This window comes from Canis lupus, chromosome 22, assembly GCF_048164855.1.
Source record: "Canis lupus baileyi chromosome 22, mCanLup2.hap1, whole genome shotgun sequence".
NCBI lineage: Eukaryota > Metazoa > Chordata > Mammalia > Carnivora > Canidae > Canis > Canis lupus.
In genome coordinates, this window is record NC_132859.1 from 32,436,705 (window position 1) to 32,452,330 (window position 15,626).

At 36.0% G+C, this 15,626-nt stretch overlaps 1 protein-coding gene and 1 long non-coding RNA gene across 10 annotated transcripts in view; one reads left to right on the forward strand and one right to left on the reverse strand.

Annotated features, from left to right (window-relative positions):
* The window catches only part of UBE2E2 (ubiquitin conjugating enzyme E2 E2), a 471,670-nt gene that overhangs the window by 404,922 nt on the left and 51,122 nt on the right, over window positions 1–15,626 (forward strand). The window lies entirely within an intron of this gene.
* Window positions 1,830–15,599, reverse strand: LOC140614116 (uncharacterized). The gene is made up of 3 exons (XR_012015013.1): window positions 14,204–15,599; window positions 6,498–7,949; window positions 1,830–1,951 (listed from the first exon to the last, which is right to left on the reverse strand). It is a non-coding gene; the product is annotated as an uncharacterized lncRNA (long non-coding RNA).

Genomic DNA, 15,626 nt, shown 5'->3' on the forward strand with positions numbered 1-15,626 from the left:
TGGATAAGCCTTATTTTCTTCAGTTGTTTTTTGTTTTGTTTTGGTAGTGGTGGTTTTTTGTTTTATATGACTAAATCCATGAATTGGTTTTAATGGTAGAATATGAAGATGATTAAAAGGTAAAGATAGAAAATAATACCTACCGTGGAATAAAAGAGACCCCCAGACCAGTGCAGGGAACAGACATACGAGTAACTGTACTAATGATAACAGTACAGTGGGAACACTGGAGAAAGAGCACTTGAAGGATGGTAGCAGTAGCCCTGAGAAAAAAGAAACTCTTTCTGACAAATACACAGAAGAGTGCTAGTATGTTACTTTTTCAGGGCAGTGTGATCGGTGGAGAACCAGGATAGACAAATGTGCCACCTTAAGGGATTTCTTAACAGGCAATAGACAATTGGACGTGTTTGCGTGCTAGACAGATTACCCTTGAAGCAACATGGTGCATGGTGGTGGGAAGGAGAGACCAAAGAGAAATAGTCTTGTGAAAGAGACTGTTAAAATAATTTCATCTAATGATGATGAATGCCTAGAGTAGTGACAAGGAGAATTAAGAAATAGAGAAATTGAAGAAATAGTGTCTACTCATACATTTCTCTCATGTCCATGCTCCACATTTCTTGCAGGATGCATTAATATCACTGTATTTTTTCTGAAGATCTGAGCTTTTGTGCACAATCATTGCTATGCAGCTGAGAGTATATGAAGTCATTAACTGCAGGTCAGTATGTCATGACACAGCAAGAATTTTGATGTAGACACATTTGAAGTTGTCTATCTTCATGAACAATACAGGGAAGGAAAAAAAAGATAGTCATCGAACCCTTCTTACCCCAGTCTTCAGAATTCAGTCTGTACCTACCTCTTCTCTGATACTTTCTGGTATTTTTCTCAATCAGACACCATCTATTTTGATCCAAACCCTAGAGCCCACTGTCCTCTCATGTGACATTTCTTCATAGTTACCTATATGATTCTCTTCTCTCTCTGCTAGATAGTCAGGCATCTGAGGACCTAACTTGTACATCTTTGCTTCCTCTCCCACCCATTAACTTCATGCTCCTCAACTCCACACAGTGCTTTGAAGGTAGTAGTCAACAGATAGCTGCTGAATAAATGAACATTTATCCCTTTATTTTCTTTGTTTTAAATTAAAACCTTTTTTTATAATTGGCAGCAAACATTCTTCAGAACCAGACAGTATTTATATTTTTGTATCTTCCCTAGAACCTAACATAGACCTGTTTAGACTGTAGGCATCAATAAATATCTTCTTGGTTTATTATCTTAGAATTGATTATTTTGAAATTCTTGATGTAAGGACAAAGAAGAGAGGAATACAATTCATGACATATACATTAATGCATCTTCTCAAAAAGATTCTCACCTACTAGGTTGCTGTAAATGCTGACAAGTGAGGTAAATCATATTTGAGCAAGTATTGGGGGCCTAGAGGAAGACTAATAATTATCTAAAATAGTTGTCTCTAATCAATACCTAAAACCACTGTCTGGTCATGTCAGGCATACTCCTGAGATTAAACATCCTAAAATTTCCAAATTAAATTAAAATTTAAATACAAATCAAATAGAAAATCAGTAAATGCCCAGGATCGAGTCCCGCGTCGGGCTCCCGGCATGGAGCCTGCTTCTCCCTCTGCCTGTGTCTCTGCCGCGCTCTCTCTCTCTCTGTCTATCATGAATGAAAATCAGTAAATGTATCCAGAGAAAACTTTTCTTCTTCCCACGCTTACTCCTATTTCCTACTTGGGGGTTGAGGAGGAACACAAGCAATTGATAGCTGAAAGCTTTTTATAGAAAATTACTGTTTATTTATTCGTTCATTAAGTATGTATCCAAGCTATTAGATGTATGGCAGTGCTGGATGCTGGATATCATGGATATTGCAAAGAATCTCTCATATGCCTTGCCCTCAGATTCCCTTCAGTCTAGATAGGAGGAAAGAAATATATATATAAACACAGAAGGGTAAGCTTAAATGTAAAGTTTAGAAAAAGGATTGAGTACTATGATTGGAAATGGCAGGGGAATGCTTCATAAAAGAACTATCCATGAAAGACAGATAGCATTTCCATAGGTAAAAGAAAAAGTCAAGTTATCAAGATGGAGGATGACAGAACTTTGAAGTGTGGAAAAAGCAAGCTTGTTCTACCAACCATGCCCTAAGCTTAGTAATCTATTACATACATGGAATTGAACTTAGAGAAACATCACATTTACAGCAGTATATTTAGATATCATTTGCAACTTTGAAAATAGGAAAAACTCAGCATTAACAGTGAATCTATTCATTGTAGGTTTGAATTTTTTTTTAAGATTTTCTTTATTAAAAAAAAGATTTTTTTATTTATTAGAGAAAGAACACAAGTAAGAGGAAGGGCAGAGGAAGAGGGACAAGCAGACTCCCCACTGAGCAGCGAGCCCAACGCAGGGCTCTATTCCAGGACTCCAAGATCATGACTTGAGCCAAAGGCAGATGCTTAATCATCTGAGCCCTGCTGGCACCCCATGGTTTGAATTTTTTTAATAAAAAGTTGAAGGGCCACCTGGGTGGTTCAGTGGTTGGACATCTGCCTTCCGCTCAGGTCGTGATCCTGGGTCCTGGGATCGAGTCCCACATCATGCTCCCCACAGGGGCCTGCTTCTCCCTCTATGTCTCTGCCTCTCTCTCTATGTCTCTCATGAATAAGTAAATAAAAATCTTTAAAAAAATTGAAAAGAATATTGTAAAACTGAAGTGAGCTAGGAAATATTACCTCATAAAGGCACACACACATGTACATGCCTAACATTTTGGAACTCTGTTATAGGACAAATTGGGAATACTGGGGGAAAACTTCCTAAAGGAAATACTATTTAACTAGTCCATGAGGGATGATATTATTTCAATCAGGAGAAAAAAAACAATATAAGTTTATCAAAGTACAGAGTATCAGTGTTTTGAAGTGTGCAAAGTACAAGCTTTCCTTCTTCATCAGAAATAGACACCATCTCCTGCTGGGAATTAGTGCAAATATATGGCCAACAACATATACTCACTATGAAATGCACACATGCATGCACACACACACATAGAGACATTTGAAATTATATCCTTATTAATGAAAAATTAAAATGTTAAGAAGTAACCAGATTAATTTTTCTGAAAAGTATACTTCTTTATATCCTTCTACTCCCCCAAAAATATGCAAATTGATGTGCACGATTTGAAAGCTGAAATGTTAGGTGGACATTCAGAGACAATTGTATTATTATGAATGCTGATTACGTTGCTCCACCACCATATTTTTAGGTCCAACTTTATTTTTCCTCAAGAGATTGTATGAAGCAATAAGTACAGGCAAAAGTATTAGAATATATATCATAATTTATTTATGAATATTATATATAATATATATTCTTATATTTTAGAAGGTAATATATGCTTTTATTTTATATGTGATATATATGTGTGTATATATAAAAATATAAATCGGGGTGATAGCATGTTTGCTCTTAAAAATATTTTAAAACATCTTAAAACAGTACATAAAACTTTGTAAGATTACTTCAATGAAATTGCATTATCACCATAGACTATATCTGTAAGACAAGTTGTGGAAAGGGAGCTCCATTTTTACCTTTATCGGCTACTATTACAGAGGAAGAAAAGTTTAATAACTCTATAGCAAACAGTATCTTACACCAGCAGTATCTACAAACAAAAGTATTTTGTTCCTCCACTAAGCGAAGTATAAACGTGTATTTTAACAATCAACAATGTTCAAGAAAATTCTGTTTCTGCACTATAATGTCAAACTGAAGATTTCACTTAAAAATTTTATTATGAAAATGTACTAATAATTAGAAATTTGGACAAAATGTTTGGTTTATTCTTGTATCTTCTATTCTTAACATCTTTCATGGATTGGTTCTTATGGTAAATGAAGAAAATATAGTTACCCCTAACCAGGGCAAAAATGATCATTATGTGACTATAAAGTAGTGGTACAGTTTTTAAGTACATACCTGAGAAAAGAATCTTATTAATTTACAGTTTTATGACATCCAAGAAGGTCAAACCATCTATCAGAGTTTAGGGGCCTCTGAATACATACGTCTTTGAAGACCTTAGAACTTGTCAAGGTAATCAGGTCAGCATAACCACCTTACTGTGATCATATATTAGTTTCTACTGCAAACAAGAGGTTGATGTCTTTGTCCTTTAATCTACATATCACTAAATAATTCTGACCCCAAGAAGGAGAAAAGCCATGAAAAACCTATGCAGGCCTTTGAAGAAAATTAATTTATTCTAATATTGTTGGGACAAAAGTACATGAATATTCTTATGAGGGGAAAAAAGTTAATCATTTTTACTCTGATACCTCAAATTTTTAAATTCTTTGTACTATTTATTTGAAGTAGATACGATGTAGTGCTATGTGTCATACTTCTAGAATTTTATCAGTTCTATTTTCTAATTGAAGGATCTATGAAATATTCTTAATCCCAACTCTACAGTAAACGTTTGAGATTTATAATCTCTAATGACTAAAATATTAATTACAAGACTTTGAAAGTTGCTCCACAGCAAAATCTGAATAACAAAATAATACATATTTCTTTATAAACTTTATACATCTGTCAATTATCCCCTCCTGTTCCTGCGATAAAAGTCACTGTAAACCTAACTGTTGAAATGTCAGTTCTTAACTGCCTGTCATTGTTAATTGTGGCATGTATAGCCTCTTTTCAAATATTCTGTATTTTCCCAGCTTATTGTGTACTTAACACCTATATTTTGACATCCTACTCTCCCCTTTAGGGGATAAAAATCAGTATCAGATAAAATCCTTGTGCTTAAGGACTTTACATAAATTTGTTCCCTTTATAAATAAACATTCATTGCTAACTTGTCTACAGAAACCCATTTCTCAAATCTTTATTTAGCTATATGTACAGTTATCAGTTTTGTAAAATGAAGTTGGCACTATTTATAAAAAAAAACCACATGTGGTGCAGCTGTTTGCTTTTAAAAGGTAGTATTTGTTGTTATACCACAGCAGCCAATTTTCTACAGCATGAAGCTGAATGTTACAAGTTATAGGGAAAGAAAGGAAGCAGCTTACAGTTTTTATTTAAGATACTCTTCAGATGTTTTTTTAGGGATGGGAGATTCAGGCAGCCAGAATAGAGCATTAGGAAATGGGAGTGTATTTTTTCCACACAATTCTGAATTATTCCTATTTGACACCTCTTTTTTCTTGTTTCTATCAGTTGTATTTTCACAAAGTCTTAGGGAAAATTAAACTTTTGAGTAATTTTAGGGCAGTAGTCTTACAGAGAGTACTGAAAAGAAAAAGGCAAACCCAAGCTTCAGAAGCTCTGAGATGTGAATGAAGCAAGATAACCAAGAAGGTGGAAATAGAGACTAGAAAAATAATGTTAGAAATCACAGAACGGGGGGCACCTGAGTGGCTCAGTTGGTTAAGCATCCGCCTTTGGCTCAGGTCATGATCCCAGGGGCCTGGGATCGAGTCCCACATCTGGCTCCCTGCTCAGTGGAGAATCTGTTTCTCTCCTCTCTCCCTCTGCCTCTCTCCCTGCTTGTGCTCGCATGCTCTCTCTCAAATAAATAAATAAAATCTTTTTAAAAAAATCACAGAATGGTAGCAAAGATTAAATTGTAGACAAATGAACACTGGGAGAGGGAAAGAAGGAAAAGAATTGCCTTGGATAATAGAGAAATAGACATGGGAAAGTTTAAAAAAGAAAAACTCTTGTAATTATCATTAGATAAAAATAAAATTTAAGAAATTCCTCTTAGGGGCACTTGGGTGGCTCCCTTGGTTAAGTGTGTGCCTTCAGCTCAGGTGATGATCTTAGGGTCCTAGGATCAAGCCCACCTCAGGCTCCCTACTCAGTGAGAAGTCTGCTTCTCCCCTCCCCGCCCCCCACCCCTCTCCCTACTTATGCTCTCATTCTCTCGCTGGCTCTGTTTCTTTTTTTTTTTTTTTAAGGTTTATTTATTTATTTATTCATGAGAAACACCCACACACACAGAGGGGGGGGGGGCAGAGACACAGGCAGAGGGAGAAGCAGGCTCCATGCAAGGAGCCTGATAAGGAACTCAATCCCGGGTCTGTCTCCAGGATCACACCCTGGGCTGCAGGCGGTGCTAAACCGCTGTGCCACCGGGGCTGCCTCAGCTGGCTCTGTTTCAAATGAATAAATAAAATCTTAAAATAAAAAAGGAAATCCCTTTTAATATCAGATGTTCCTTCAGCAAAACTAACCAATAATTCTTGAATACTTTCCTGGAGAGCAAAAAAGATATATTGGCGGTAGTTCTTGATATGAGGTAAAAGTCTATGTACCTCTTTTTTGCAATGCGAAGAGAAACCTATGCATCCTATAAGGATGCCTCAATCCAAAGAATCACTCAAGATAAGAGTGGTTACTTGGACTGTCTATTATATATTTACCATTTACCTTTTCCTCTCTCTGCTCTTCTCAGCAAGGTCAGTTCCAGGGGGTAATTAGGGCATGGTTAGAAATGGTTCTTCAGCCATTTCTGGTTGTTCTTTGCCTGTAGTGTCTGCATATCTGCTTCAGATTGTGGTTTGAGTTACCCATCTTTTCTCCATTTCCCCCTTCTTTTTTTAATTTTTTTTTTAATTTTGTATGTGTGTGTGTTCCACTTGTCTTCATTTATCTCTTGGTTTGGTCACTATTCAAATCGTATACCAAAAAACGTATACCAACACCTTGGGCTCCCAACACTTTGGGAGCCCAAGATGTTGACCATTGAAAAGCCATTTTTTGAATTTAAGAAATAAGTAGTATCATCAGCCATAAAGGATTCATTCCATGTATGAGGTGTTAGTTTAAGAAGGAACACTGTAGGAGCACCTGGGTGGCTCAGTCACTTGAGTGTCCGGCTCCTGATTTCAGCTCCAGTGTGATCTCAAGGTTCTGAGATGGAGCCTTTCTGGGGCTCCATCAGATAAAATCCTCAGTAGTCTACTTGAAGATTCTCTTCCTCTCTCCCTGCATCCTCAACCCCTCCCCCCCTCATGAGCAGACGCACGCACTTTCCTTTTCTCTCTCTTTCTAAATAAAATCTTTTTTAAAAAAGGAATGCTGTGTAACAACTCTGTTACAGATTCCTAAATACCCTTTCAGCATCCCATGATCAAAAACTACAGAGTAACAGACTTCTTTATTTTATCATTCAACACCCACTCCTCCTTTCTTTCAGACTTCAACCTTATTTTACTTTTTAAGTAAGCTACCTGGTTAGCTATCCATTACTAGTGTACAGTATCATGAGTATCAGGTCAGTTCATTACATCTGTTCTCCACAGAGATATAAATTATTCAAAGATAGATAAATCTTCACTGACAATTTTCAAGTCATGTTAAAATATTGTTTACTTTTTTTTAACTGTCTTGGTTTTTTTGCCTTCAGTAAGTTCAGAAATGACAGGTCATTTAGCATAAGAACAGTGATAATAATAGTGAATATCATTAAACATTTCTTCTTTCTGCTTAACACTTTACATGAGTCCTCATTTTACCAGATCTTGATTTGAAAAAGCTATTAAATCCCTGTATCATTAGCTTTTCTGGGTGAAGTCAAACTGTTGAGATCTAGAAACCATATAAATTTCTTTATTCTCTTCCTGTTTTCTTTCCTGTCATTTTCAAAAAAACTCTGTGGGGCTGTAGGTTGTTTTCGTGTGTTTGCGTGTGTGCTTGTTTCCTTCCTACTTATAACTTCTTTATTTACTATTGAAATTGCCTCAACTATGCACATTTGGATTCCTCTAAACTTGTGTCTCAGGTTCTTTATCCGTAAATGAGGAAAATAATAGTACTTACCTCACAGGGTGATTGTGGAGATTAAGTTATGTCATAAATGCAGATCACGTAGAACAATGCCTAGCACATAAACATTGCATAATTGTTAGCTATTTTTAATTTTTATTATTATTTTTTGGTTACAGTGTTCTCTGATATACATGCTATATTTTTTTATTTCATGGTATAAACATAGAGAAACCAGTACTTTTCCTTCTCTGGTATACATATATGCAAAGTTTGAAAACTCTTGAACACTGTCACTTCAAAGAATGTCTCTTTTGTCTGTATATAGCACTCACTGAGAGAGTGGGCATTCAGCCAACTCTATAATTGCTGTTAATTTACTGTATCACCAACAGAATTAGTCATTGTTTCATTTTTAGATTATGTTAAAATATAGCTTACTTCAACGCTGTTGTGGGCTGTATGAAAAATCAAATTGTCATTTCCAGCTAGTTATGATGAATACTTTTATTGTGCTGTATGTATATTGAATTATTATCTTTTAAATAAATAACTGCCGCTTTATATGTCTACAAACATAAAATGTAGTACTTCTTTCCCAAAGGATAAGGGAAGCCTGTATATTATTTCCATTTTACATTTAGGAAATCTATAAATATGCTACATTTTATATAATCGCCTTGAGTAGTGTGAGACTTATATAAACGTGAACAAAATAAAAAGGAGGGCATTCTCCTTATGTTTATGTTTATGTCACTGTCTCTAATTTAATAGCAAGTGTCATATGGTTGGCCATTTATTATCCATTAATCCATTAAGTATCTCAGCTGTTGTGCTTCATAATTAATTGTCGTTATGTATGAGACACTTTTGCAGTTATAAAGCAGAAATGAATCATCTTGTCTCAGAAATGTAGGTTCATTGGACATCTGTTAAATTATGTTTCCTCTATGCAGTACTAATTAATAAGTGTGTGTTGTTGAATCAACATAGCCCCACATAATAGTTCTAAGTTCAGTGTTCAAGAGCAGCTGTTCTGGTATTTTATGGGGATGGGGGTTGGGAAGTGATGCCTCTGGTGGAAATATTAAACTCAGAGAACTTTGAGTTTTCATTTTGATGGACCCCCAAGCATTAATTGAGCACCTATTGTATATATGCTCAATGAATTAAAGTAATGAGAATGCTTAAGTGATATTTTGTGTACATTTGTTTAAGTTTGGATACTGGATCATCATTTCTTCCTCAATTGTTGTGGATTCAGCAGTTTTTGAAGCCATATATAATTATGTTACTGGAAAAATTGTCCAAACCATGAAAACCCATTTATAGAAAACTCATACAGCCAACTTTAAAATTAAAAAAAATTTTTTTAAGTCCTTAATTGTTTTAAAAGTATGATATTGCTTCTTTAAATGGCCTTTAAAAGGCTATTAAAGGGATGCCTGGGTGGCTCCGCGGTTGAGCATCTGCCTTTGGCTCAGGGCATAATCCTGGAGTCCCGGGATCAAGTCCCACATCAGGCTTCCTGCATGGAGCCTGCTTCTCTTTCTGCCTGCCTCTCTCTCTCTCTCTCTCTCTCTCTCTCTGCATGTGTCTCTCATGAATAAATAAATAAAATCTTAAAAAAAAAAGTCTGTTAAAATCCAAGCCTTCAAATGGTAAAGTTGTACTTCTAGAAGTGTGCCACTTCTAGAGCTTTGTTAAGTTTCTTTTCTTTCTTTTTTAACTGACTGAGGAAGGAAACCTCTGTATGCATGCCAAATAAACATTGAGTGAGCTGGTTTCAAGCTACTGTGTCTTTTTTTTTTTTTAATTCTATTTGCCAGCATATAGTGTAACACGCAGTGCTCATCTCATCATGTCAAGCTACTGTGTCTTTAACAGATAGTATTTTGTTCACAATAAAGTAATTGAAACATCATCTATAAGAGATTTTTATAAAGATTTAAATATAAATCAACTCTTCCTAAAGGATGACTCTATATTGCCTTATATTTTCGCATATATGATACAATCTGGTCTCAAACTAGTGTTGTCCTTGCCCATGAAGAAGCAAATGCAGAACACTCCACAATCCAAGACACATGGGACTTCTACAGAAAAATAAGTAATATGTACTGAAGATGAACTCATACTCATATTATAGTCTGCTCTATGATATCATCCTATCATAAAAAAGAATCAGTTGGAGTACCATTTCTGAAACTTAGTAGAACAAGTCAAAAGAGATGAGATAATCTTTTAAAGAGAAAAAGATGAAGGGGCACCTGGGTGGCTCAGTCAGTTAAATGTCCGACTCTTGATTTCCCCTCAGGTCATGATCTCCACACTGGGCATGGAGCCTGTAACATTCACTCCCTCCCTCTCCCTCTGCCCCTCCCCCTCCAAAAAAGAGGAAAAGTTGGAATAGGAAACATAGTAGGAGAACAAGTCACTAATAAAAAAAGAACAAAAAAATATGAAAAAGAACCAAATTGAACCTCATTCAATATAGATATATCCCTGAAACATTCTATATAAATTTAATTTTTCTAAGTTAAATAAGAAGGAATCCAATTATTGGTCCCTAATCAAGTCATACCAAGTATTTTCCCTTGCAGAGCTTGGGTGTAATCAGGTGCTGCACGATGGGAAAGGGCCCTGGGGATTGGATACAATGTTCCTGTCTTCCAAGAGATTTACTGCTCATGATGGAGAAAATTTTCTAGTTGCATGTTTTTCTACCTCTGTACTTAAAAGGAACTGGGAAAGATTTTTTAAATTTAAATATCTATACTCTAAAGTTCTTTTATTATTCATCGTTGAAGTAGTATTTGATATCTTAACATTTTTTAAAAAGTGGTTCTATCCTGTAGTTAAATATAGCATATTTTACAGTCTTACAGCAGGATGGGCATCATCTTTACACATGATAGTTTCTAAGTAATGTTTCATTTTAATTCCTTTATTGCCAGTTATGAGAAAAGAAATTCATTTCCAGGTTTGTTTTTTATTTGGAAAAGAGTTTGGTTTTGTTTGCTAATGTGTATTTCTTAGAGTTTCTTTTAAGATTTGTGATTCTCTTCACTTATAATGGGTTATTCCAGTTTTTATTTTGTCTTAGGATGTGGTAGTTGTTGGTGCAGTGCTTTTAAGTCCATTTTAAGAAAAGAGCACTTGAAATCTCAAAAAGGTTGAAGTACGGACATTCTTTAAATGTGTATTAACAAACTGTTCAAATAAACTAGTTCCATAGTGAGCCTACAGCCAAGATCCATTTGAATGATGTTAACCCTGCTATTTTTGGACTTTTGTTACGTGATTCACTGATTTATGGCACAGGAGCTCCAAATATTTCCTCTCTGGGTCTCTATGGAAAAGTATATTTAAGAGGAATGTATTTCTCACTGATCTCATACTTCCTTAGTAAAATCACCATGTCACTTCTCTCCTGATGAGAAGTTTTTTGGCAAATGGAAGCTATGTGCAAAATGGAGATTATTACTGAAATATTATTTTAAATTATCATTTTTAATGTCATTATCAGCTTTCCAGCTTGGAGGTGTTTCTTCACAACATTTTCCTAAATTGTCTAGAATCAGTCTGGCAGAAATACTTATTAAATAAAATATGTTTTTCTCTATACTCATTCCCTTCATGAGTAGGGCATGCCCTTTCTCCCTTTACAAAACCACTGTTTGCCTGCATGTGGAATGTTGTCTTTACCCTAGAGCAAGGGAGTGGTATAAAGAAAACACACTTAAAACTCAAGTTATAGGGGAGTTCTTACGTGAGCACATGCCTTCTGAAATAGCCATGTACGGGATGAGCACTGGGTGTTATGCTATATGTAGGCAAATTGAACTCCAATAAAAAAAAATTTAAGGGCAGCCTGGTGGCTCAGCAGTTTAGCGCCGCCTTCAGCCCAGGTGTGATCCTGGAGACCCATGATCGAGTCCCACATCGGGCTCTCTCCATAGAACCTGCTTCTCCCTCTGCCTTGTCTCTGCCTCTGGGTGTGTGTGTGTGTGTCTCATGAATGAATAGATAAAATATTTTTAAAAAAATTTTTTTTAAATGAAATGAAATAGCCATGTAAAACTAGGAGACATGAAGAGGGGAAGGGAGACTAGCACTGCCTGAATTTCTGCTGAGTGCCAGGCGTAGTATTTGGACTTCTTGTGTACGTCAGTCTTCACAGCCACTGTGGGAAAGCTAGTATTTTCCCTATTTTAAGATAAGGAAACTGAATCTCAAACAGGCTAAACTGATTCATCCAAAGTCAGAATTTCAGCTCAAATCCAGTGAGCTCCCAAAACCACATATTCTTTTCATAATATAACTCTTGGATCTTGGAACTAGAAGGAGCCTGAGAAATAATCTCAGTCTCATTTTGTCAGGACATAGGGGCTCAGAGTAGCAAAGTGACCTCTCCCAGATTGTTCACTACTTAGTAGCTGTTTTATGCTATAGTCAACATAAAGAATTCTGTTAACTCTTGCTAAAATTATTTTTAAGGAGAGGTGATTCTGTGAAGTGTAGAAATAGCACAATGACATTTTAAGTTACCTTTTAAGATAAAGTAATAATGCAACTGGGAAATATACGTACGTGTTGCATTGTTTTCCTATTACTGCTATAACAAATTAACACAAACTTGGAGGCTTAAAACAACATAAGTTTCTTGTCCTACAGTTCTGTATGTCAGCAAACTGAAATCAAGGTGTCACCAGGGCTGCATTCCTTTTTGAGGTTTTAAGGGGAAATTCATTTCCTTGCCTTTTCCAGCTTTTTTTTTTTTTTTTAATTTATTTATTCATGAGAGACACAGAGAGAGGCAGAGACACAGGCAGGGAGAAGCAGACTCCATGCAGGGAGCCCAGTGTGGGACTTAATTCCGGAACTCCAGGATTATGCCCTGAGCTGAAGGCAGATGCTCAACTGCTGAGCCACCCAGACCCTTTTCCAGCTTCTTGAGACCAACTGCATTCCTTGGATGATGGCCCCATCACTCTGGCTTCTTGCTTCCTCACCTCACTCTTCCTCCACCTCACTGACTCCTTGACATCTCCTATCTATCTTGCTGCTTCCCTCTTATAAAGCTCTTGTGCTTTTATCCAGCCCACCCATAAAATCCCAGAGTAAGTACCTCATCTCAAGATCCTTAACTTAATCATACCTGCAAAATCCCTTTTACCCTGTAAGGGTAACGTATTCAGAGGTTCCAGGGATTGGAATGTGGAGGTGTTTGGGGGCATAGCGCATTATCCTGTCTACCACACACACACACACACACATGCCTCTGTTGTGTGTTTATGTATCACACATCAACCAAAACCGTTCTTATCCAGAGTCATCTAGGAATTAGACATTCTGGATAAACAAGATTTCTGTATCACTGTAACCAAATCATTTTTAAGATTTCCTTAATATATGGAAAATGTTCTAAAATGTGATGTCTTCCCTGCCTTTGAAAACAGTGCTTTCAATATAATTTTACCTCTCCTTGAGGAATGATAGCTATCATTATAAACATCAATATTGAGCTATGCTTCAAATATAGCAATAAATGCAAATTCAGGTGTAAGTTGTGTGATACACAGAACTCAATGAGTATTAAGCCCTGCAGTGGAACTGGAATTTTCTTTACAGTCATTTTTTATCATTTGTTTTTTTGTCAGAAGGGTGAAATGAAGGATATACTGCCGTCCAGCCCCCTGAACAAGATAACATGATGGGCTTTCTATAAAACTGAGTCAGATGTGAGTCAGTCTCTTCTAGAGAATGAGGGGTAGGAGGAAGATGCTTTCTCAGCATCTGAAAATCTCCTTCTAACGTGCAAATCCCTTGATATTTGTCAGTATTCAAAATATCGTTTTCTATTTCTGCATCACTAATGTCTGAAAGGACTGCAGACAATTGCTTATCAGTTTGCATATATTCTTCTCTTTCATTTCCCCCTGTTCTGTTGATAGAGTCTGTAAGGGAATGCTGGCTATTTCAGGAGCTGTTAAAAGCAGGTTTTCGCCTTGATTGTGGAACACTTTTGCTGATTTGACCAGACCACATGTTTTTTTAAATTTTCTTTATTATTTAAATAGGCAATAGTAATAATAAAATTTTTTATGTTGGAGTGCCTGGCACATATTAAGTGCTTACTAAATATTTATTATTTTTTATTATCAGTTTAACCTGTATGAAATCTTTTCTGAAATAATATTTTAATCTATAGGACAATTTAGTAAAGTAACATTTGGGTGCAAAAAGATATTTAAAATATGTCTTGCTTTCTTAGGTTATTCTCCTCAGTTTTCCATTTTTCAGTCTACTATAAGTTGTGGTTCTAAAATCTTCTTTTACCTAAAGAACAATAAGATGTTACAAACCCTCAGAAAGATGCTTGTCTGTGTTTGAGCACCAGCCTCTGATTTGTTAGCATTTATTCAGCAAACAATGGGCTCTTTCTGTGTGCCAAGCACTGCATTAGACATCAATTGAAAGAAAATACTTGCAGGGGTAATTGAGAAGGTGCTGTGGCAAGTCTGGTACTAGAAGTAGGAGTGTGATGAGGGAACCCTGAAGAGGTCATGGCTTACATCACAATAGATGAATGTGTAACACTTCTTAAAACTCTGTGATCATCAATTTTTTTTTCCAGTTCAAATGGTGGTATTTGTGGAAAATAAACTCAAAATGGATTAAAGACCCAAATGTGAGACCTGATGCCATAAAACTCCTAGAAGAGAACACAAGCATAAATTCATTGATATTGGCCTTAGCAACATTTTTCTAGATAATGTCTCCTAAGGCAAAGAAAATGAAGCCAAAACAAACTGTTGGGACTACACTAAAATAAAAAGGGTTAGCAGAGCAAAGGAAACCATCAACAAAAGTAAAAGGCAGCCCACTGAATGGGAGAAGATATTTGCAAATGATATATCCTATAAAGGGTTAATATCCAAAATATATCAACCACTTATGCAACTCAACACCAAAAAAATCAGACAGTCTGATTAAAATATGCGCAAAGAACCCGAATAAACAGTTTTCCCAAAGAAGGCATACAGATGGCCAGCAGACCGTCACTAATCATCAGCCAATGTAGAAAACAGTATGGAGGTTCCTCAAAAATTAAAAATAGAAATACTATATGATTTAATAAGCACTACTGGGTATTTACCCAAAGAAAACGAAAACACTGATTCAAAAAGATATGTGCAACCCAAGAGTCCATCAGTAGATAAATGGATAAAGAAGACATGGTATGTATATATACAATAGAATATTAACAATAAAAAAGGATGAGATCTTGCCATTTGCAGCAACATGGATGGACCTAGAAGGAATTAGACTTAGTGAAGTTAGTGAGAGAAAGACAAATACCATATGATTTCACTTATGTGTGGAATCTAAAAAAACAATACAAATGAATAAACAAAAAGCAGAATCATACCTACAAATGCAGAGAACAAATTGATGATTAACGGAAGGGATTGGTGGATAGGCAAAATGGGTGAAGGGGAGTGGGAGATACAGACTTCACTTAGGGAATGAATAAGTCATAGGAATAAAAGGTACAGCATGGGGAATACAGTCAGTGATACTGTAAGTGTTGTATGGTGACAGTTGTAATAGCATCATATGGTAGTTACACTTGTGGTGAGCAGAACATAATGTATAGAGATGTTGAATGACTTGTCATTATATACCTGAAAGAAGTGTAACATTGTGTGTCATCCATACACAAAATAAAAAAATATTGTAAAGTGCTATTTGTGGGAGCCTACAGCATTAAAACATAGGAACAAA